Source organism: Ursus americanus, chromosome 25 (genome assembly GCF_024610735.1).
Source record: "Ursus americanus isolate L20-20 chromosome 25, mUrsAme1.1.p, whole genome shotgun sequence".
Lineage (NCBI taxonomy): Eukaryota > Metazoa > Chordata > Mammalia > Carnivora > Ursidae > Ursus > Ursus americanus.
Window position 1 is genome coordinate 45,355,012 of NC_142151.1, and position 25,238 is coordinate 45,380,249.

Below are 25,238 nucleotides of genomic sequence, written 5' to 3' on the forward strand. Positions count from 1 at the left end.
TGTAAAACCACCCCTAGTCTTGAAGATGTGAGAAAACTTACTTTTCCTCTGGGTGAAGTCAATTAGCAAACACAGCCAGTCTGCTCCCTCTACCTCAGTTCTGAAACCTCTGCAGTCCTGTGTTTCCTTAGATTCAAGCTCAGACTGAGTTCTGACTCTGAGTTCTGAGTTCTGGCCCCTATTGCAATAACCTTGAATTAAGTCTTTCTTGCCTCTTTAACGTTGTCCAGTGTGATTTTTGAATTGGTTACTTCCTGAAAGTAAAATAATGACCATATAAACCCTGCATGAGAGCCCATTTGTGTGAAATTACACATACACGTATGTGCATGTGTGCATAATATATGGAATGTGGTTCTAAACGTGAAAATAATGGCAACCAACCCTAAAATGGTGGAATTGGGAGTTCTGGTGATCTTTAATTTCTTCCTTACTCTTGCTTATATTGATTGGCATTTTCACAGTGAACATCCGTTATCTATGCTGTCTTGAAAATGGGTCAAATACATAGTAGCACTGTTTTATAGGCCGAGCTTCTGAAACAATGTTAAGAGCTGGACAAGACAAGGTAAGACAGATGGAGGTAAAATTATTAGCTCCATTATTGATATTTCGGTACTGGAGTACGTGACACATAGGGAAGCGGGCTTCCTAATTCTGGTCTCTAGGATTAGACAGATTGACACCTAGTCACAGGCAGCACTGAGCTCCCGTGATTCTTCAGTCAGGGAATATCTCCACAAAATTTGGGACATGGAGGGGCAGAGTTTATTGTGTTCTTTCTGCAAGCAACTTATTTTCAAGAGAGAGATGAGAGGAAGGAGGTAGGTTGAGCATTCCCAGTTATACTTTTCAAAGTCACAGATCTGATGGAATCACTTTCCCCACCTCCCAGGAGAGAGTGAGAGGCCAGAACTGTCGTACAAGCAGAACCTTGCTCATCCAGAGGGAAACCACAGACAGAGAGGAGAAGCACTCCTCCTTGTGCTAGGGATTCTTTCCTCCTTTATCAGTACTAGAGTCCCTAAACTCAGCTGAGCCCAGGGCGTCCCAGAGGGAAAGTTCCATTTCTGAATGTTCTTCGCAGATCAGCTGTGGCCACGTAGCTTAAATAGGTCAGCCTGAGGTAAGTGGGAAGAGTATCGTTCAACTTCTGAACAGTTTCCAAGAGGGCACATGGCTTTCCCCTTTCTTTTCTTTCCTTCCTGCTGCTTGTAACGTGGGCATGATAACTGAGGCCAGAACAGCCATAAAGTGAAAATACACGGGGAGGGTGGTAGAAGATCAAAGAAGGCCGGGTTTCTTATGGTGGTGGGTTGATCATGCAAACTCTAGACTTTCTGTGAGAGAGAGAGAGATGGCGAGAAGGGACACATTACCATATTTAAAGTCCCGGAAATGGGAAGATGCATCAGACGCAAACTAAAAATATGACATTGGCTTGGCGACTGACCATTGGGCAGCAAAAACCCAGACTTTGCAGGGTGAAAGGCTAATGACTGCTGTTATTTAGTGTCAGCACATTCGAAGAAAGGAAACTGCCAGAATTGGAAAGCTAAGCACCTGCCAACTAGGGGTGACTTGGGGCAGATGACGGTTGGCAGCTTATAGGTCTTCAGATCACAGAGACAGATCTCGACCTGATCGAGAAAGAGTTCATCACCCAGAGATCCGGGACTTTGATCTGGAGGTGGTGCCTGGTTGGAAGGTTGCTATTGTCTTTTTTGAGGACGGGGTGTGTGTCCTCTAGGGAGAGGAAAGTTATACACAGATAGTTGGGTGGTCAAAGGGACAGATGGTGACAGAGGTGGCAAGTTAGTCCCTAATATCCACTCTTCTCTTCTTCCTCAGACATAGAACCTTCAAGGGTTAGCTGGACACTTGGCTGCCAGACCTAATGACGATTTCCCAGCTGCCATTGTTACTGTTACGGCCACCAGACTAAGTTCAGGCCAAGAGTACGCACATGGAGCTGGCTGGTGTATTTGCTGAGCAAAATCCTTAGAGGGCAGAATGGGTGTGCTCTTCCTTTTCCCTTTTCTCCTCTCTACTGGTCAGAATGAGGACATGTGAGCTGGAAGTGGAAGAGATATCTTCACCAGGTGGTAACGTAGAATCCATGGGCTGAGGATGGTAGCATAACAAGACAGAAGGCAACAGGGTCACTGCTAATTGTGATCCCAGTGCAAGTTAGGGTTTGCCTATCCTTTTGCGAGAGGAAAAAAGAGTATTTTTGGTTCTAATCCTCACATTTGTCCTCAGATATATATAATCATAAAAAAACCCCATTGCAGGATTAAAAAAAAATGACCCACCCACCACCGCCACCATCCAAGGAATGGACTTGAAGAGAAGGCACTGTAGCGAGGAGGGAGCAAGGAGCTGGGTGATGTTTCCTGTTCAGTTTGACTATCAAGAGACAAAAACAAGCAAAGCTGTGCTTTCTTTTCTTTCAGAGACCATCTTGAGTGAAAGCGCTTGATATTCTCCTTGAAAAAGAATTTTTAATTATGTTATGTTAGTCCCCATACAGTACATCATTAGTTTTTGATGAGTGTTCCATGATTCATTGTTTGCGTATAACACCCAGTACACCATGCAATACGTGCCCTCCTTAATACCCATCACTGGGCTAGCCCATCCCCCACTCCCCTCCCCTCTGAAACCCTGTTTGTTTCCCGGAGTCCATAGTCTCTCATGCTTCATTCCCCTCTGATTCCCCTCTTTCGCTCTTCCCTTCCTTCTCCTAATGTCCTCCATGCTGTTCCTTATGTTCCACATGATAATTGTCTTTCTCTTCTTGACTTATTTCACTTAGCATAATCTCCTCCAGTTCCATCTCCTTGAAATTTGGGGATGGGGCTGCTTTGCAACTTGACTGGCAATGACACAGCAGGCAGGTGTCCCTGATCTTGGCTTGATCCACCCCTGGGGATGGACATTTTCTCCACTTAATGATATTTGCCAGAAGTAAGCTTCTATTTTCTTCCACATTGGGCATAAATTGCATTCACAAACAGGCAAATAGGTTGATTCAGTGTTATAGGGTGGTACATTAATAATTTAAATGCTACATAAATGCCACATAAAGGTAAAATATTTGAAGCAAGTTGCAGTTATTAGCCCAGTTATGATACTATATAACAATGAATATGATAACAATAGTATGATGCTGGCCATTTTAAGAATAGATGGGTCTATATTCTATTTATATTGAAAATACTCTATAGATGATATATTATTCAAATGGAATGATTATACCACACTGAAAAGTCTAATGCTAAAAGCTAATATTTGAATCATTTAAATGTCGTAAACATTTCAAATACATATGCAAATAAATACCCACGATACACTTTGCTTCCAATTAAATCCTACTCAGAAGTGTGGTATTTAAAGAAGTGAAAGTTGAGCTCTTCTGATGCCAGCCCTGGTGGGTGAGTGACCCTGCTCACCCGGCCCTGGCTCCAGGCCAGCTGTGTTCACCCAGGAGCCCAGGGGAATGCCCTGGGTGGGGGGGTCTGTGGGGGTAGTTAGGTAAAAACCTCTCTAGTTCCAAGACTTTATTTAACTTGGGAGGTAACTGCAGCCCAGAGGGGATTATCCCATGGCTTCTTCCTCCTTGGGCAGGTGAGACTCCAGATGGGGCTTGGCAGGTCCCAGAGCTCTAGGGTGTGATGGCAGAAAGTGCCTTTTTTTTTTTTTTTAAGATTTTTATTTATTTATTCGATAGAGATAGAGACAGCCAGCAAGAGAGGGAACACAAGCAGGGGGAGTGGAAGAGGAAGAAGCAGTCTCCTAGCGGAGAAGCCTGATGTGGGGCTCGATCCCAGAATGCCGGGATCACGCCCTGAGCCGAAGGCAGACGCTTAACCGCTGTGCCACCCAGGTGCCCCAGAAAGTGCCTTTTAAACAGACACATAGACCAATGGAACAGAATAGAGAACCCAGAAATGGACCCTCGGCTCTTTGGGCAACTAATCTTTGATAAAGCAGGAAAAAACATCCAGTGGAAAAAAGACAGTCTCTTCAATAAATGGTGCTGGGAAAATTGGACAGCTACATGCAAAAGAATGAAACTTGACCACTCTCTCACACCATACGCAAAGATAAACTCCAAATGGATGAAAGACCTCGATGTGAGACAGGAATCCATCAGAATCCTAGAGGAGAACATAGGCAGCAACCTCTTTGACATTGGCCACAGCAACTTTTTTCATGACACATCTCCAAAGGCAAGAGAAACGAAAGAAAAAATGAACTTGTGGGACTTCATCAAGATAAAAAGCTTCTGCATAGCCAAGGAAACAGTCAAAAAAACTAAGAGGCAGCCCACGGAATGGGAGAATATATTTGCAAATGACACTACAGATAAAAGACTGGTATCCAAGATCTGCAAAGAACTTCTCAAACTCAATACACGAGAAACAAATGATCAAATCAAAAAATGGGCAGAAGATATGAACAGACACTTTTCCAATGAAGACATACAAATGGGTAACAGACACATGAAAAAATGTTCAAAATCATTAGCCATCAGGGAAATTCAAATCAAAACCATGTTGACATACCACCTTACGCCAGTTAGAATGGAAAAAATTGACAAGGCAGGAAACAACAAATGTTGGAGAGGATGTGGAGAAAGGGGATCCCTCCTACATTGTTGGTGGGAATGCAAGTTGGTACAGCCACTTTGGAAAACAGTGTGGAGGTTCCTTAAAAAGTTAAAAATTGAGCTACCCTATGATCCAGTCATTGCACTACTGGGTATTTACCCCAAAGATACAGACGTAGTGAAGAGAAGGGCCATATGCACCCCAATGTTCATAGCAGCAATGTCCACAATAGCTAAATCGTGGAAGGAGCCGAGATGCCTTTCAACAGATGACTGGATTAAGAAGATGTGGTCCATATACACAATGGAATATTACTCAGCCATCAGAAAGAACGAGTTCTCAACATTTGCTACAACATGGACAGCACTGGAGGAGATAATGTTAAGTGAAATAAGTCAAGCAGAGAAAGACAATTATATGGTTTCACTCATTTATGGAACATAAGCAGGAAGATCGGTAGGAGAAGAAGGGGAAGAAGAAAGGGGGGTAAACAGAAGGGGGAATGAAGCATGAGAGACTATGGACTCTGAGAAACAAACTGAGGGCTTCAGAGGGGAGGGGGGTGGGGGAATGGGATAGACCGGTGATGGGTAGTAAGGAGGGCACGTATTGCATGATGCACTGGATGTTATACGCAACTAATGAATCATCGAGCTTTACATCGAAAACTAGGGATATACTGTATGGTGACTAACATAATATAATTAAAAAAAAAAAAAGAAAGGACCTTTTGTATTAGTCTTCAGGTTGTCTGGTAGATTTACTAGAGAGAGCTGGCAGAGGGAGGAGGGGCAGAAAGGGAGAGGAGAGGTGATGAGGGGGAAGGGAAGTGCCAGGGTTACTCATTTTATGGAGAGTACTCTGAGAAGAAAATCTCTTTTTTCCTTCTTTCCTTCCTAACTTCCATCAAACTCTACTTTTCAAAAGCTTGGGGAAAAAACCCTTGACTCTCATACAACGTGGTATGAGACTACATAAAAGACTTACTTATTAATGAGAGAACCAGCAAGATAGGAGAGACTAGTAGTCATGAAATTAAATAGAGTTCTTGCTGAGTGGGGAGCGTGACGTGGGGCTCGATCCAAGGACCCTGAGAGCATGACCTGAGCCACCCAGGTGCCCCAGGGCACATGCAATTCTAATCTTAGCTGATCAGTTAGGAGACAGGAATGGGAAGTTGGAGGTTCTGAGCCTGGCTTGGTCAGCTGGTTCAGGAAAAAGGGGAAAGGTCTGTGTTTGACCTTGTTAGAGTGAACGAAACAGAACAAGGCTCCTGCCCTCACAGAGATAACATTTGAGTGGAGGAACGTGGACAATCCAACAGGTAAAATACATAAATTGCATGTCAAATGGTTAAGTGCTTTGAGTAAAGGCAGAATCAGCTGTGACATCCTTCTTTATGATGTTGTGATTAGGGAAGAATTCTCTGAGGAGATGTCATTTAAGGAGCGAGCTGAAGGAAGTGAGGGAGGGAGCCTTGTGGATGTCTGGGGACGAGTGATGTGGGCAGAAGGGGCTGTGAGTCTAAAACCCCGGGGCGGAGCGTGCTTCTCTGCAGCTGAGGAACAGCAAGGTGGCCACCATGGCTGGGAAGAGGTGTGAAAGGAGGGGAGAGGGAATGCGTAGGATCAGAGGAGTGGCTGGAGGCCAGATCACATGGGCTTCGTGAGAAGGAAGAAGCCATTGGAGGTTTTTTTTTTTTTTAAAGATTTTATTTATTTATTTGACAGAGAGAGAGACAGCCAGCGAGAGAGGGAACACAGGCAGGGGGAGTGGGAGAGGAAGAAGCAGGCTCCCAGCAGAGGACCCTGATGTGGGGCTCGATCCCAGAACGCTGGGATCACGCCCTGAGCCGAAGGCAGACACCCAACGACTGCGCCACCCAGGCGCTCCAACCATTGGAGGTTTTTAAAGTGGGTTCTCCATAAGCCCAAAGCCGTGTGTTCGGGACTCTGAAGGTGCAAAACCGTACCTGAGGTAACCAGGAGAAACTGACCAAATGGCATTTACCGGTAGCGGCTGGGCTGTACCCTAATTTTCTGTCCACTAGGCACCAGATCCACTTAGCATCCTGAAATCCGACCCCTCAGAACCAGATTCCTCTTCTCTGGGCAAGAGTGAAGAGGAGGTTGGAGACTGACCAGCTTTATTTTTCTTCTCGGTTTGACAAACCTGTGGTCGGTTCCTGAAGGAGGAACTGTTAATTGATCACTTACTATGTTTCAGGAGCTGTTCTAAGTTTAATCACATGTATGGATGAGCCTGATTCTCAAACGCACCCTCTACATTAGATGCTCTTATTAACCTCATTCTTCAGATGCTGAAACTGGGATCAAGAGAAGTTAAGTGCCTTGCTCAAGGTCCTCCAGGGGCCAAGCTGGGATTCAATGGCAGGCGGCCGCTCTCCTCACCATTCCACGGGTGGGGTAGCTGGTGCTGTGGAGAATCAGTGATTCATCCGGTATGTACCCGCCCAGACCAAAGTAGTTGACCACACAGCTTCCTTGGTGTTGCCAGGTTAGCTTACAAATTATGTCAACGTAGAACTTAACTCAGTTCCAATACCACGTGGTAAGAATTGGCCTCTGCTTGTTCCTTCTTCCTGTTCTGTTTGGACGCAGTGTTTGGTCATGGCAGTATTACAGTGACCACCAGATGGCAGTAAAACCCAACTTAATACGGTGCCAGCAATTTAATTTTTTTTTTTTTTTTTTGATTTTAGAGAGAGAGAAGGAGGGAGAGAGAGACCGAGAGCGAGCTGGGTGTACGGGAGGAGAAGAGAGAGAAAATCTTAAGCAGGCTCCATGCCCAGTGTGGAGCCCCATGGGAGCCTCAAGCTCAGGACCCAGAGATCATGACCTGTGCTGAAATCAAGAGCTGGACAATTAACCCACTGAGTCACTCAGCCGCCCTAAGTGCCAATAACTTTAAAAAAAAAAAAAAAGGCTTCTATCGAATAGCTTTGCTTTCCTTCCCATTTTCCTGCCTCCATACACAAGCGATGCCTCTAAAGTGAATATTCTGTCTCTTGATCCCGCAGGGAAGTTAACTGTCAAGAACATTGCCTTCTCTTTGTCTCTGTTACAGCCCTTGAGTCTTCCCCGCCCCCGAGGCACCTGGGTGGCTTTCCTGCAGCTGCCTTAGGGCCTGAGCTTCTATGGTTTGCACCTGGAAGCACTAATAGTGCCATCTTGCATCCCCAGGGATTTTCGGAGACCTCCTTCTTCCCCCACAGGGAACATGGATACAACTTTAAAATTCCGGCTTTTTTCCTTTCCTGTAGTTCCAGGAGTCCTGGCATTTGGCTGCTGAAATTCGTGCGGTTGCTAGCTCTGGACACCCCGGTGATCTCACCTACAGTTCATTCTGTTTCTCCATTTCCCGAAGGACCTTGACCAGACTGAAGCTTGTCCTTTCATTTATGACGGCTTCGGAAGCCGCCAAGAAGGATGTTTTTAGGGCTGCAAAGCCTACTGATGAGGTCGTGGAATATAGTGAGTTTCCGTGGGGTGGAGTCCGGAGCCGACGCCCAAGAAAGAATTCTTGAGGTGTCTTTGGTGCAAAATTGGTGGTTTATTAAAGCACAGGGACAGGACCCGTGGGCAGAAAGAGCTGCTGCCCCGGGTTGTGAGAGGTGACAGATTATATACCATGGGGTTGGGGGAGGTGAGGAAAAGGGAGGTTGAGAAAGCACTTTCATATGTTAAAGAAGACTCGCAGGACACTGGAGGCCTTGCTATTGTCAAGTTAAGGTTGTTGACCCCTGTAGAAGGTGTTAATAGTAAGAGAGTTGGGAGATCCCAGGAGAATGTTACTTTCCTCCTATCACGTGTCCTTATCAATGGGCTGCAGGTCCGGAAAGAAATTCCGTTTTATTTACATTTCCTTCTGCCTCAGCCTCCCTCAGTTTTATGGAGGGGGTGGAATTGTTAGGGCTCCAGGAAACTGAATTATGGGTCTCTGGAAGTTAGGCTATCGATAAGAAAGCTTCTTCCCTGTAAATCACTAGGACAGGTGTCAACTGAGGGAGACCAGGGTCTTGCAGGATTGTGATCTCTGTTAGTTAACTATTTGTTTTTCTTTTCCTTAGCTTTTGGGCAGCCAGGGGTGCCTGAGGAACGTCACGTACATCCCATGGGGGGGGGGGGGGCTGGGCCTGCAGGGCGTCAGTTTCTGCTTTGTTCTCAGCTTGCCTTCTGTTCCCTCATCACTATGAATGTTCTCCCTTGGCCAAGTCACCTTTTTCTCAGCAGAGCTCCTTAAGGAGATAAGTCTACAAAAGAGTCAAGGGAAGGGAAAGCAACCAGAGTTTTGGGACGTGGTTAAGCGAGATTCTGTCACATTTAACACCTGTGTTCCACCCCCTCCCGGCATTGTAACTAAGAGCTGGCTCTCTCTGGTGGATGCTTCTATTCGGTGGCCCCCCCAAGTGGAGGGCGTTCGCGATCCCACATTGGGTGTTCAAGCCAAGGATCTTCTTTGAGCTGAACCAGCTTTTACCTTCCGCATTTTCAGACTTGAAGACTTCAGTGCCTGCTCAGTCTTCCTCCCGACACTGTCACTCACTGTGCCCATCTCTATGTGTCCTTTTATAGCTTTTTAACTAGCTCACTCTGGAAGGGCCCAAACTCTACCCTTTGTTTTCTCTGTTGCTACGTGGTAGTCAGTTATTAAACAGTTACTGAATTAGATTGATTGAACGGATTGTTACCGTGTTTGTCTCCTAAAGTAGAGACACCTAGCAATTTGGGTTAAATTAGGAATCCCCAGCCTGGTGTACCCTACCTTGGAGGTAAACAGTTACAGATAGCTTAAAGGAAATAAATGTCCAGATTCTCAGTTTCCACACATTCTTTCCTAAAATTTGTTGGCCTGAGAACCAGCCTGGGATGAAGGAACTAACCTGATGTGTAAAAACCTCTGGGACGTGCAGCGGAAGGACACTTGATCATGGCGCCCGTGCTGACAGTGAGTGACCCTAACCAAGTAGCCAATCATTTTGCAAATCAAGTGGCCTCTAAATTTTTGTCATCTGATTATTAAGTTTTTGATAATAAGTGTTTATTGATTTTTAAAGCATATAACTTAAAGGAATTTGAAGAATCGGTTAATATTGTTAAAACAAAAAATTATCCTTTTTTTTACCGACTAATTTGCTTGAAAATATTTTGTCAGCCCTCACTAAATAAATAAATAAATAAATAAATAAATAAATAAAAATAGAGCTAGTATTCATGCTGAATCTGGCAGCTTTAAGTAATATTTATCCTTGGATGAATGAACTAATTGGAAAAAAAGTCCCTCCATGAAATGCATTTCCAATGATATATTTTTGTGTTTGATATTTGTCAAGATTTACAATTTGCATCTACTATTTTGACCAATAGTATATAAAAATTGTATTAATATCTAAATTCAGAAATATATTTTTAGCACTTGGAATTGTGCAAAAAGATTTAAATAATATACGTATTTTGTTGCAGAAAAAATGTGATAAAGGAGTCTATAAAATGTTTTCAAGCATAAACATATATGAGGATAAAGTTCTAGGGGACAGTGAAATAAAAATACAGGTTAAGGAGAAAAAAAAATGTTGGAAAATTTTTAACTTTAAAAACATCTTGTCTTTTAAAAATGTTTGATAGTGGGTGTCAAATTGCTATGGCATTTAGATCCTGTGGGATACATTTGAATGAGTAAAGTAGCAGTTTTATTTTAAATGTCAGTATTCTAATGTGCTGGAAGTTATATCACTTGCAACTATTTAAATTTAAACAATTTCTTTAACAATCTTAAATGTCAATTTAAAAATGCGTGAGAGGGTATGCAGTTTTTCCAAATCCTTTTAGGATGCCTGTGAGTACAATGTTCGGGGTCACTGGGCCCTAAGGACATGGACCTCATGGGCATCTTTCTTGACTCTGGTGTGCATGGTACCCTCCTTCCTTGGCCCAATACCGATTCTTGGAAGTTACCGTTCAAATGGGATGAAGAGTTTACTCCCACAAATCTTAGAGGAGAAATAGCCAAAGGGAAAATTTCCCCCTTGCCTTTACACACGCACACACACACACACACACACACACACACACACACTCTGAAATCTGAAGTTAGAGCAGTACTCCTTCTCCCCAACAAACAGTGACCTCTCAGTTGTTAGAGGAGCCAGAGAGGGGTTTGGTACAGCTCCCAAATGATACTGTGAAACTAAGGAATAAAGGAAATGAAACTAGGTATGACAAATTGGAATGTGCTTATAGTATTGGCTTGTGGCCCGGGAGTGCTTATCCCATGTTCACTGTTTGAACGCTTGGTCCTGAGCCGTAGTGATATTCAGACCTGCTACATGATTTTCGTGTTCTCCCCTAAGAATGTGGGGTATTTCCCAGAATTTGTCCTGTTTAGTATTACACTGGGTGCATTAACCTTGATGTTTGGTGTTTAATATGTCGAATTTTCTGGTATTTTGGATTGAATGTTTAAAAGTGGATAAATGCCCAAGGGACTCACAGGCGTTATTGTCTGGTTAATAAGTAATAAATGAATATTTAACATCTGCGGGGTATCTATGGAATCGGTTTATGGCATGCCCCATGACTCTGGGCTCTCTGCTGTGCTGTGGATTTAGAACAATCAGAAGGAGTCAGAAGTGAGATTCCTTCTGAGGGTGGACATTGCTTATGCAAAATTAACTATATTAGTATAAAAAGCGAATGTAATTATTGATGCTTGAAGCTAAACAGGTAAGGGGCATGTCATGAGTAACTTCATGACAATGAATTTGAAAACAGATGAAATGTGCAAACTTTTAAGAAATATAAATTAAGGGAGTGATGTCAGCAAGATGGTAGACTGGAAGTTTCCAGCCCTCATCACGTCTGTGAATCATACTAGCAATGTAAAGAGTAAATACTTCTAAACACAGACAACTCCTCCTGAAGATATAAAAGAGGGAATGTTATTCTACTTGTTTTATGAAAATAGCATAACTTTGATACTAAAATCTTTCAAGGATGATGTAAGAATCAGGCATTACAGGTGGGTCTTGTTTATGAAGAGATGCAAAACTTATACTCAAATTAGCAGTGATGTGAATCTATCTTTAAAGACAAGACACTGTGTCTGGAAAACTGGATTTCATCCTGGAAAGAAAAACTATTTTAAGAGAAGGAGTCTTTTAATGTAATTCAACATATTAAAGGATGAACAGAGAAAATACATATATACTTATTAAAAGTCTTGGCCAATGAGGAGTAAAAGGGAACCCTCTGAACATGAAAAAGTTAAGATCATTTACAAATAACCTACAGCTGATGTTACAAATAACAGCACAGTCAGTTATGAATTATAAATTCCTAAAGACGTTTATCATAAGACCAGGAATAATTCAGTGAATGATGCCATCACTACTTTTTTTTCCAACACTGTACTAGGTGCCTAGCCTGAACATTGGTATGAGAACAGGAAATAAAAGTTTAAATAGTTGGAAAGGAAGAGTGAAAAATGTCCTTCTTTGTGGATGACAGAAGACCTCAGTGCTTGCTCTGTGTCTCCCTCTCTGTTTTAAGCCTCGACACCATCACTCAATGTTCCCATCTCTATGTGTCCTTTTATAGCTTTTTAACTACTCACTCTGGAAGGGCCCAAACTCTATCCTTCATATTCTTAGTTGCAGTTTTTACAATCTGCTACTGAATAGTCAGTTATTATTCAGTGATTAAATTAGGCTGATTGAGATGATTATCTTGTATTTGTCTCCTGAGCTAGTGGTATCTAATAAATTGAGTTAGACTGACAATCTTCAAGCTGGGGTACCCTACCCTAGAAGTACACGGTTACAGATAGCTGAAAGGGAATACACTTCCAGATTCTCAATTGCCACATATTCTTTCCTAAAAAACCCCAAACAACCTATAATTTATAAAATAGATACATCTCAATTTCTCTATTTGGAAAATCTAGATTATAATGTTGGCTGTTTTTATGAGAATTAAATAGGATGCTGTGTATAGTTTCCCCACAGTGAAGTTGGGAAGTTTCTCAGCTTCTAGGGGGAGGTGTGTGAACGAGTTCTGCTAATCTTAGGAACGTTCCCGAGACCTCGGTCTGAAGATAAGCAGACCAAGCGGTGTGTGCAAACGGCCTTTGTTTTGCTGGCGTGTACTACCTGCAGAAGCATCTAGATTGTAAGGAGAATGTATTTAGCTGGTACTTTATGCAATGTAGGATTGAATTCTGACACAGAAACATGTTTCACAGGCAGCAATCGCTGTTTTCGCTAGTCAGATTCTTAGCATCCAGTGCCCGGCAGCAGCGCTGGCTAGTGGTCCTGGTGGCCGTTTTCTCACCAGACTAGTCCTGTGGCAGGGATGGTGGTGGTGCCCTTGGAAACATAAGCTTCATCTGTTTCTCTAGCCCTTCTAGTGATTTTAGGAATCAGCTGACAGTTCATATTAAGTTACTTTTCTGCTAAAATTAGCCTTAGTTGAGGCTAGTTTGCAGTAAGTACTTTCCTAAAACACAATTATTTTTACTTCTTTATCATACATGCTAATTTTATATAGTTGTTTTAATTGTGTTTAGACAACACTGATCTTCTTTCCCTCCCTCCCAACACCCCTTCCCTCCTTCCTTCCTTCCCTCCTTCCTTCCTTCCTTCCTTCCTTCCTTCCTTCCTTCCTTCCTTCCTTCCTTCCCTCCTTCCTTCCTTCCTTCCTCCCTCCCTCTCTCCCTCCCTCCCTTCCTTTTTAGAGAAAGAGAGAAAGAGAGAGAGAGAGCGTGTGCAAGAGGCGATTGATCTCACAACCCTGAGATCATGACCGGAGCTGAAATCAAGAGTCGGGCGCTCAACCAGCTGAGCCACCCAGGTACTTATTTCTTGCCAGTTAGTTTTACTATATTCTTTTCATGTATTTTCTTTTCACTGTTATTGAAAATTTGCTTTAATCATTACAAAATAGTCTAACATTTTGTTAAATTTATTTTATCGTGAGACATTTAGGTTATTTCCAGGTCTTGGTTATTGTAATCAATGTAGCAATAATCTCGTTTATGCATTTAACTTTTTTCTTCCTTTGAATCCCTTCTGCGGATCGATTTGTAACTGAACTTGACGGGGGTTCACTGCTTGGGGTGCATCGGAAATGTGAAAAGCAAAGAACGTTTTATTACTGGTCCAAGTAAGGAGACGGCTAGCTCTCAAAGCACTGTTCCCTGGGGGTTAGTACAGGAAGCTTCTATTCCGTGTATTAGGGGTGGGGCAGGGAGCTCACACAGGCACTTCCGGTTCAGTTGCGTGTATTTAGTATGTCAAAGTGCTAGCACATACATTGTATGTTCAAAAATGGCAGAAAGCTCTACCAATAGGAAGAGATCATAGTATTATGAAAAGCTAAAGGTAACGTCAGGTCAGCTCAGAGGGGCTTCTGGGCAGGTTCCCAGATCCAGTGTGGCTCAGACGGGCTCACCTAAGGGGCTGTCGGGCAAGGCATACCTAGCAAGGGACTATCAGGGAAATACCTCGTTGAGTGTCTTCCTGGCTGGAACTGTTGGTTCTGCCAAACAAAACATTTTGTCCCTTCACCTCCCTACTGCTGATAGCTTTCAGTCCTCTTATTTCAGTAACTTCCCATTACATCCTACCTAACAGTTTTATGAGTGGCTTTTGTACTTACCCCTGTGTTACTTTCCAAAATACCGTCCCACTTTTCTCAACATAACTTCCAAAACCTTAACGTGTAGAATACCTTCAAAGAAGTTTTATGCCCATTGTTTTATTTGTTTATCAGAAAAAATCCTTTGGTTTGACAGGGTAGGCTTTATGGAATTCTTCCAATTGATGAAACTGAGCCCCAGATTTTTCTGTGACATGTCAGTTTTCCCCTGTCATAGCAGAGCTGACACCAGAACTCTATGATGCCAATACTTTATTTCTGAAGCCTTTAATTTCCATTAAGTACCTGACAGGTCCTGGACACTGTTCCAAGCTTCATGGAGACAGCTATGAACAAGGCAGCTCAACACAATTCTAACTGTCATGGGGTTTGCCTTTCAAAGGGGAAGACAGAAAAGAAACAAAGAAGTTTGAAGAAGTCCTAACCTTTAGGAACTTCCTTTAGGTAACAGTTGCTTGCCCCAAACTGCAGCACTTGAATGAACCCTTTTGCCTGCTCCCTTTCTCCTCCCTCTCCCTGTCTTCTACTTTCCATTTTGACTCCTCCTTCCACCCTGTATTTATTGATGTATTTAGCTGGTACTTTATGCAATAGTTTAAGACAACACGAGTGTTGTCAGAGTGCAGAGTCTAGATGTGGAGAGAGAGAAGGAAACCGATGGGCATAATAAAGGTGAATGCCATAGAGAGATAGCCAACTCGTACGTAAGGATTATCAGTCTCTGCATACACATGCTAACGAACACAAGAAACGCGTTATAATAACATTGCGGACTCATCCAAATTACGTACGGTTCCACATGAGCCACCTTTCGGAGTACCAGTCACAGCCCCGGACACAGCTAATCCTCCAGAGACGCCCTATCCATGGCAGAGGGGGCCCATATCATATCAGGCCATAAGAGAGTGACAGCACTCCCTGACTGGGCTCGCAGGTGCTGCATCCCCCTCACCCCTGCTTTAGACAAAGTGGTGGCAGATAAGTGCCCCCTTTGCTCCCAAACAAAACTCCGAAAACCTCCCAGGTGGGGACATGTGCCCCTTGGTGACAGAACTTATTTGATGGCAAATTGATTTTACCAGACTGCTGCCACTTTCTGCTGGAGCTCCCAGGTATGCCGCGAGCATCACAGAACCTTCACTGGACTCCTGCTGGCTGCTCTTTCCAGAAACGCTGCTTCCCACCACAGAATCTCCTCCTTCACCAGGTATGTGCACGCCCCCTTTGGCCCACGAGACATTGTAGATTCAGATCAAGGTACCCATTTCACCTCCTAAGCTGCTCAGACGTGAGCTCCAGAAACATGGAGTCTAGTGGAATTTCCACCTGGCCTACGGTTCTCAAGGGGCTGGACTTAGAGAGGCAAGTGGTCGCCATCCCGGTTCCCGAGGCATCGCGGCACAGATGGTTGTGAGTTTAGCCAAACTGTTCCATGATGTTGCTGTCTTGGCATTTACTGTGTGTTGCCAAGTGACCGGCAGCGGCCTCGACTGACACTAGTCCCCTCCAACAAATTCACGCGCCAGATGACAGCCATAAGCAAACGTAAATTCCTGATAGGATCCCCTCCCCTGAACCCCCAAGGACTTGTGAGCAACAGTCTCCCTTGCTTTTCAGAGCCTTTGCTTTGGTGTCCCTTGGATAACAGCCCTGTGGAACTTACTGAAACCTGGCTCTTTTTGGTTTGAATTGACCAATCTGACGTTAGTGCAAGAACTCCAAAGCCTTCCTCCCACAGAAAGCACGTGCCCCAGGTCCTGCCGCTTACTCTCTGCCTCCACCCTGTCTTGACCTCCGATGTGGCCCCCTCTACATGCTGTGTACTTTCTCCAGGCCCAGTGAGTGCTAGACTTCTCTCTTTCAGCTTCCCTTGTGGTCTTTTGTCGAACTTATAGCCCGCCATTGCATACCCTGGTGTTGTGCTTACTAAATGTTAATTTAACACATTCACAACGGAAGCTCATTCGAGTTGTTTTGTAGTTCTCCCTTCTACTTCTCAAGTTTAAGAACATTAATATAGACTCAGGGCTTACGATAGTGAGAAGCCTACTCTGGGGCTTCAGGTGACCTTAATGAACTCTGTCCACGCAATTGACACCTACTTCCATGCAGTTTCATACAGTTTTGGTCCTTTACCCTAGTTCATCGCAGTCAACACTGGGCAATGCTGGTGTCCAAGGAACCGTTAGCAGAGCAAACTCTTGACGGTCTGCACAGCGTAGGGATCCGTGTGTGAGACGGAGGACGATGGTGGTTGAGGCCCATGGTCAGTCTAGGGAAGGAAGGACTGTGGTCTTCTTTCAGGACACACCTTAGTTTCTCTTTCAGCTTCCTAGAAGCTTTTCTGTGCGTCTCATTTTTTTTTTTCACTTTCTTAATGATATTTTATGCTTTCACTGCATTTCTTTGGCCCCTTAATTAGGCTCTTTTTTTTTTTCCCCTAGGAAGACAGGAGCTTTAATTTCCTACTTTTTGGGAGACTCACATGGGCAGCGACAGTGTGTATTCTGTAATTTACACGTGAATTTGTAACACAAATTCCTTTTTTATTTATTGGGCTTATAAAAACAGTGAACGTAAATGATAAGATAGCGTTACAGAAGGAGATACTTTATTTCATTTGACCCCCGTTTCTTACATCCATTACGCCGTGTAGTATCTGGGAGACCGTGTTGTTCGTTTCCACAGAGAATTCGTTTCGTTTTAATGACAAACACAGTTTGAGATAGAAGTAATTTTAACATCTTAATGTCTGTTTTCTGTTGGGTCACCTTTAAATTCAAATGAAATCTGGTTCAGTTGCCCTCTGGCAGTTGCTTCTCCTTACTTCCCCTCTACCCTCCTTTTCTGTTTCTGTCCCCCTTCTCCCGTCTCAAGTAATGACTATATTCTTCTCTTCTATCTTCTAGAAACGTTTCTGTTTTGTCATTACATTTAAATCTAAAATCTTCCTAAAGTCATTTTTTTGTGATAGTAATGTAGAAATCAAATTTTATTTTATTCCATACGGCTATCCAACTGACCCAGTGACACTTATTTAAAACAAACAAAGAAACATACGAACATTTTCTGACTGCTCTGCCTTGCCACCTTTGTGGTAAAGAAAAAAAAATACAGTTCCTTTATTTCTGTTGTCTACAGTATATTCTTTTCTCGCGTTTGTCTATTCCTAAGCAGCACCACCCTCTCTTGAGAAGGGTGGCTTTATACTAAATCTTGGTATCAGATAGAGCAGGTCTTCCACCTCTGATTTTCTTTAGAAATATCCTGGCTCGTCTCTGTTCTTTGTCTCTTTTGAGAGGGAGAGAGAATGAGGGTGGGGAGGGGCAGAGAGAGAGAGGGAGAGAGAGAATCTTAAGCAAGCTCCATGCCCAGCATGAACCCGATGTAGGGCTCGATCTCACAACCCTGAACCCAAATCAAGTCAGATGTTTAATGGACTAAGCCACCCGCACCCTAGTCTGTACTTTCTAATTGATTATGTTTTTCTTTCCAGCTTATCTCTGAACTCAGGCAAAGACTCCTGGGGCAAAGCATTCCGTGATGTGAACCAAAACTTCTTCCTCAAGCAATAAGGACTAACATGAACCAGCAAGATCCCATGTGATTGACCCCAAAACAACCACCAACCTGACCTTATTGCCCATCTGCACATACCCACTGACCTTTGTCCCACATTTCCCTTCTGTAAACCAGTGAGTGTTTTTAGCACTTTGGAGACAGTCTTTGGGATGTTATGCTGCTGTCCTCTGTGTTGGCCTCACCAGAATAAACTCCTTTCTCGTCTCAGCATCGCTTGTCTCTCTGCCTTGGGATATCGTCGGTGGCGAGTGGCTGATCCCCGGAGCCAGGTGCCCTACACTCCTGCGCCCCAGCTACATTGCAGCCCTGAAGGAGGCCTCCACGACCTGTGAATGAACAGATGTGTATGAGTTCCAAAAAATTCTGTTTACCTAAAATAAGAGAGTGGCTGGCTTGGGAGCTGAGGTTTGCTGAGCCCTACTCTGGACAAGCAGGTTTGTTTATTACACCCTAATGCATCTTCTTTTACTTCCTCATTAGTGTTTACTGTTTCCTGTTTAATAATTATTTGCTATGTCAATATGTGAAGCTATTTCCTTCTGTTACCTTATTCCTTGTTTTATTTTATTTTTACATTTCACATTTACAGAGACCATCCATGAAGAATAAATATTGCTCTTTTGTATGGAGGTCCGCACTCATTTCTACCTATATATCCAAATTTCCTTGCAACATTCATTTAAGAGTATGTCTTTTCCCCAGCTTTGTTACAAATCAGATCGCTTTCTGTTTGAGAATTTTTTGAGCCCTCTGGCCTGTTGCATTTTTCTATTTCTCTTTTCTTGGCCCAATCCAGAATATTTACTTAATAATAGAGCTTAAAAGTAAATCTTTAAATAAGCTAGTTAATTCCTGCAACCTTGTTCTCCATGATTATCTTGACTATATTTACTTTATGAATTTCCCTACTGCTATGTAACAAAATGGGACACAAACTTTGTATTTTAAAACAAGGAAATTTATTGTTCTTCCCATCTTGCAAGAAGGCGTGTGAAAAAGCTGAGAAGCCAGATACCAAGGAGAAGAAACCTGAAGCTAAGTAGGCTGATACTGGTGGCAGGATTGAAGAAGGGCAACCTCAAGGCTAAACACCAAAGAAAGGGAAGCCCCACTGCAGCCAAAGCCCTGTCCTAGTCAAGGGATTGGCAGATATTCCCCATGAGCTGTGTATTCCAGAAAGGCCACGCACAGCAGGAAGTATTCAGCAGCTAAATCCAGAGGTGAAAAGAAAAAGGAGAAGGTTCTTGCTACTGTCACAAAACCAGTTGGTGGTGACAAGAAGGATGGTACCTGAGTGGTTAAACTTCACAAAACGTCTAGGTATTATCCTACTGAAGATGTGGCCTGAAAGCTGTTGAGCCACAGCGAAAAACCGTTTCGGTCAGCATGTGAGAAAGCTGCAAGCTAGCCATCACTCCTGGCACCATTTTTTTAAAGATAAGATTTTATTTACTTGAGAGAGAGAGAATGAACATGGGGAAGGGCAGAGGGAGAGGAAGAAGGAGAAGCAGACTCCCTTCTGAGCAGGGAACCCCATGCAGGGCTTGATTCCAGGACCCTGAGATCATGATCTGAGCAGAAGGCAGACACTTAACTGACTGGGCCACCCAGGCGCTTCTCCTGGCACCACTGTGATCAACCTCACTGGGCTCCACAGAGGCAAGAGGTGGTTTTCCTGAAGCATCTGAGCAGTGGCTTGCTACTTGTGACTGGACCTCTGGCCCTCAGTCGAGTTCCTCTACGTAGAACACACCAGAAATCTGTCATTCCCACCTCCACCAAAATTGCTGTCAGCAGTGTGAAAACTCCCAAGCATCTCACTGATGCTTACTTCTAGAAGAAGCGATATAAACCCAGACACCGGGAAGGTCTTTGGCAGGAAGAAAGAGAAATGTGAGATCACAGAGCAGAGCAAGGTTGATCAGAAAGCTGTGCACTTGTAAATTCTGCCAAAACTCAAAGCTGTCCCTCAGCTTCAGGGCTACCTCCGCTCCGTGTTTTCTCCCACAAATGGAGTTTATCCTCACAACCTGGTGTTCTACGTTTCTCACAAAGAACCTCATTAAATAACTGATCTGTGAAAACAACAACAACAACAGCAGCAAACAACACAATTTATTATCCTCCAGGTCTGTGGGTCTGAAGTCAAGGATGGCATTTTTGGGCTCTTCGCTCAGGGTCTCTCAATGCTGAAATCAAGGTGTCAGATGACTGTGCTCTCATCTGAAGCCTGAAGTCCTCTTTGAAGCTCATTTGTGTTGGCTGATTTACGGCCATTCAGTCCTTAGTTACAGGACTAAGGGCCCCATTTGCCTGTTGGCTGTTGGCAAGGAGCTGTTCTTAGCTCCTTGTGCTCAGTTTCTGTTGCTTATGTGTTTTCCTCTTCATCCTTGTTTTCCCTTTCACTTTATCACTTATAAAGCCATACAATGGGTTGCAAAGAAAGGAAGCAGCTGTCCAGGAGTGGGCCAGCATCAGCGTACGACACATTCATGACCGGGATAAGCAGCATAGGTCAGGATTTATACAAGATGGCACTTCATCTTTAGAGCCAGTAACAGTGTACCGAGTGTTCTGAGTTTCAAATCTTTCTGACTTTCTTTTCTGTCACTAGGGGAAGAAAGCTTTCCTTTTTAAGAGCTCATGTGATTAAATCAGGCCCACCCAGATAATGTCCTTATGTGAAGGTCAACTGTGCCATATAAACTTCATCATGAGTGTAATGACTCATCATATTTACAGGCTTCAGAGACTAGTGCAAATCATCTTTGGAGAATTACTTTAGAAATTCTGCCTACTGCAGTCTGCCCTCTGGCTTCCAAAGATTCTGTCTGTCCCAAATGCAAAATATGTTTGCCTCCTCCTATAGTTCTGTCACTCCATTTTTCAGCATCAACCAAAAGTCCAAAATCACATCTAAATGTCAGCTCAAAGATTCCAGATCTCATCATCTGAATGAGGTGGCTGAAAACCCTGAGCACAATTCCTCTACATCTGTGGGTCGTGCAATTAAAGGGATAATTTATTTGCTCCCAACATGCTACAGTTGGACAGATATAGGAGAATAGCTAGAACATTCCTGTTTAAAAAGAGAGAAAATAGAAGAGTCACTAGTCAGAAAGAGTTTTGAAATCCATTAGGTCTCTAGGCATGGGGACAATCCTCCCTGGTACTTGCTCTGGTTCTGCTGAGTCAAACTTTCTTTTTTATGAAAGCTGGGTGGTATGTGATGTGCCTAGCTGCTTAATTTCATCAACCTATTTCCTTGTCTGTAGAAGTTGGGCTGTCTTTCATTTTTACTCTCTCTTTCTCTTTCTGTCTAAGTTGGAAGTGTTTCTAACGCAAATCTCTTGTAAGCCCTGTAGGCCTTGTGTGGATGTCATGATGACCCACTCCACTAGTAGAAAGATACGTCCACAGATCTTTCCAAAATAATCCCTTCTCTATCTTTGGCGAGGCTGGGGTGTCTAAAGGTCAAGGCTCTTAAAATTCCTTTGATGAGAAGCTGAGATCTATGCGGACACCTTTACTATTTTAGGAGGATTTTTGTGTGACCGAGTATCTGACTTTTGATCTTTGAGGTTCCAGCAAAAGGAGTTGTACAGTCACACAGTTAGCTTTTTCTCTAGGACCACTCTGTGAGCAATCTGTTAACTTTAGGATCTTTGCTGTCTGGATAGGCGAGAGTTTTCTGAGTCCTCTATTCCTGGTTCCTTCTTTAATAATTCTTCCCTCATTTTCCCTTTCCTCTTGGATTTTACTAAAGCAACAAGGAGAAACCAGGCTGTGCCTTTAATACTTTTCTTGGAAATCTCCTCGGCTTAGTGTCCAGGTTCATCATCTACAAACTCTGCTTTCTGCATAGCTGAAGGAGACAACTCCGCAAACTTTCCGCCAGTACACGAGAAGGATTTTCTTCTTCCAGTTTCCAATAACACGTTCCTCACTTTTTTCTAAGCCCTCACCAGCGGCCTCTTTTGCATGCGCATTTCTACAACAGTCTCTTTATTTATTTATTTTTTAAAAAATTTATTTATTTATTTATTTGACAGAGAGAGCGTGAGAGCATAAGTCGGCAGAGCGGTAGATGAGGGAGAGGGAGAAGCAGGCTCCTTGATGAGCAGGGAGCCCGATGTGGGGCTCGCTCCCAGGACCCCGGGATCATGACCTGAGCCGAAGGCAGACGCTTAACCGACTGAGCCACCCGGGTGCCCCTACAGCAGTCTCTTTAAGGCAGTTTAGATTTTTCTATCCTGTTCCTCAAACTGTCCCCAGCCCCAAGCCCTGCCCAGTTCTCAAAGTGACGGTTGTAGGCATGTATTAGGCAGCATCTTTCTTCGAGGTACCGAACTCTGTGTTTATTTTCTCTTGCTGCAAAAATTAGTGATTTTAATTAAGAAATTACCACAGATTTGGAGCTTGTACAATATCTTTTTATCATATCGTAGTTTTTTAGGTCAGAAGTCTGGCATATCGCAATTGAATTCTCTGTTCAGGGTCTCACAAAGCCAAAATCAAGATATCAGTTGGGTTGGGCTCTCTCCTGGAAGCCGTTGGGAGGAACCCTCTTCCAAGCTCACATTGTTGGAAGAGCCCTGTTCCTTGTGTCTGTGGTTGAAGGTCCTGTCTCCTTGCGGGTTGTCGGCTGCAGGCCACTCGGTCCTCTGAGAGGCTCTTCACATTCTTTCTCACATGGTTCCTTCCATCTTCAAACCAGCAAAGGCTTGTAGAATACTTCTAACACTTTCTCTCTCTTACTTCCTGCTCTGGCATCACCTAGAAAATCTCTATTTTAAAGACATGCAATTAGATCAGACCCACCTGGATAATCTCCCCGTCTTAACCTGGACTCTGCTATAGGATTTAAATTAAGTGCAGGTTTGGTAGCTCATGAAATCCACAGCTTCTGACGATGAGGGTTGTACGTCTTTGGAGGCCATTTTAGAACCCACCCTACCGCAAGATTGAAATCGTAGAAGCTACTAGCCAGTGTTCAAGAACAAACTGCCCACGTTGTGACTGGGATGTCCTCACATCTATAAATCAACTTGGAAAGAATTAGCATTTTCAATATTGTATCTTTTAGGGTGTTTACGTGGTTTATCTCTTCTATTTATTTGTAGTAATTTCTGTATGGAAGTCTTGAACATCTTCCCTTACGTGGCTTTTTGAGTATTTGATTTTATTAATGGGATTATAAAGGGTATCATGTAAGCAATTCTAGTTTTTGCTGTTATAGCATATATAAATATGATTGATTTTTGTATGTTGTCCTTGTGTTCGGCACAATGATACATTTGTTTTTTGATTCTGATAACTTAGTAGCAGGTTTTTGGATATGTTTTAAAAACTCTAGTTGTCTTCTATGAGTAATAATTTTACCAATTTTTCTGCATCATTTGAGATAATCATATGCTTTTCCTCCTTTGCTCTGTTAATTAGATACCCAACACTGGTGATTTTCTAGTATTAATCCTATCTTGTATTCCTAAAATAAATTTGATTCGGTTGCATTGTGTTATTATTATTTATTTACAACTGGATTTAGGTTGGCAATACATTATTTAGGGTTTTTGCACTTATGACCATGATAACGATTGTCTTACAATGTATGCTAGTACCTTTTCAGACTTTGGCTTTTGGTATCAAGGATATGCTGTTTTCATATATTCCCAACCACAGTTGAATTCCCAGTCCTGTTCAGAGTAGATTAACTCTGATGAGGCTGATTTACGTGGTTTTCTAATATATACACCTGTTCCCTAAACTTCATTTGAAATTATTGTATACTAAAGACTTGGTGCAGTACAGACTTTCTGTTGCACAGACCTGTTCCGAGCTTCTTAGATGGTTAGGAATTACTCTTGCCTCAAAAGTTGTTTTTCTTAATGAAGTCTTTAATTTTTTCTATACTCTTTTGCTCAGGATCAACAGTGATGGCAGAGAAAAAAATACCAGACTATTGTATGGTACCTAAGATGGTTTTTGGAAAAAGTTGGCAGGGTACAGAGTAAACACTCTGGATCCTTCAGCAAATAAGATGATAAACACTGATAGGGTGTGTGTGAGGGTAGAAGGGGTTCTGGGAAGAACACTTCTGAAGCTTTCCAGGGTGAGCATGGCACTGTATCAGATGGGTATTGACAAGGAGTCAGAGAGAGTCTGAGTATAATTGTCTTCAAGCTTCCAAGAAAGAAGTTTTAGAATTCTAAAAATACTGTGCTAACGGCAAACATCATATAAATAAAACAGTGTTAGCGGAGTTTGAAGTCGGGTAAGGGATAATGAGATATGTGGATAAACTGAATATGAAAAAATATTCAAAGAAACATGGACAGTAAAAATAGAAAGGCTTTCAAATTTAGAAAAAGGGAAAGGGAAAAATGATAAAGGAGAAAGAAATAGTCCATATTCCCAGGAAAAAAGGGATAACACTCAGAACTATCACTCTAATTGTTTAGCTTTGTGGAGGAATCTCTGTTAATTTGTTTTATGTTTCCAGGCTTGGAATGGCCACTCAAAATTAGTGCTTTGTATGTATAAATTAATTTGGAGAAAGCAGTGTCTTCAAAATACTGAGTTTTCCTATTCATTGATATAATTTACCATTCATAGTTTATTTTTCATAGTTACTGCATAGATGTTTTGAACATCTTTTAAAAGATGTATTACTAATTACTTGGTTATATCACTATTACAAGTTGTATCATTAAAAATTCTATGAACAGTTCATTAGGTACAATCCTATACTCTACATTACTTCAGGCAAGGGATTTCCCAATTTTTATGCCACTATATAGCAAAGTTTCCCTGTGCTCCAGGTTTTTTTTTAAATTCCTGAAAATCTTTATTGAAAAGTATTTAATACAAACAAAGATATAATAATTACTAAGCATCATTGGAAGACACAGTTCAGAAGAGAATCCTGTTTGAGCACACAAAAAAATACCAATTATATTCTACATAACTTTAGGAAAAAGCAAAATAGTGCATATAAAACCACCCATATTATCTACACTGTCATCGTAACACGTATGTAGTGTAACCGAACAAGCCAGTTTAATTTATGGAACTAATCTGACCATGCTTTTAAAGTTGATATGTAATTATTAAATAATTGAATTCATTTATGAAAGCAAATACTAAGAAATGCCGTAGGTTACTAATCATTTGCTAAGAATATGAGGTTTTGAAAAAAATGCCATTGAAGTTTCAATTCCTTTTTTCATGAACAAGTCACTGGTTTCTCAGTCAGCTTTTCAGGTGGAATCTCTAGAGTCTGAGATATTGTGATGAAAAGGAAAGATGCGTGTTACAAATTACCACATTTCCCCGGAAGAAACTGATTGGCAGATGAACGTCTATT

At 42.5% G+C, this 25,238-nt stretch overlaps 1 pseudogene across 1 annotated transcript; it reads left to right on the plus strand.

Moving 5' to 3' along the window:
• Positions 1-8,783: 8,783 nt before the first annotated feature.
• Positions 8,784-23,375, plus strand: LOC123794607 (large ribosomal subunit protein eL6-like; annotated as a pseudogene). Its single transcript, XR_015721701.1, has 7 exons — positions 8,784-9,584; positions 13,368-13,483; positions 14,673-14,734; positions 15,373-15,497; positions 17,787-17,985; positions 18,081-19,279; positions 19,484-23,375. The product of XR_015721701.1 is annotated as a large ribosomal subunit protein eL6-like (transcript).
• The last annotated feature ends 1,863 nt before the right edge of the window (positions 23,376-25,238 follow it).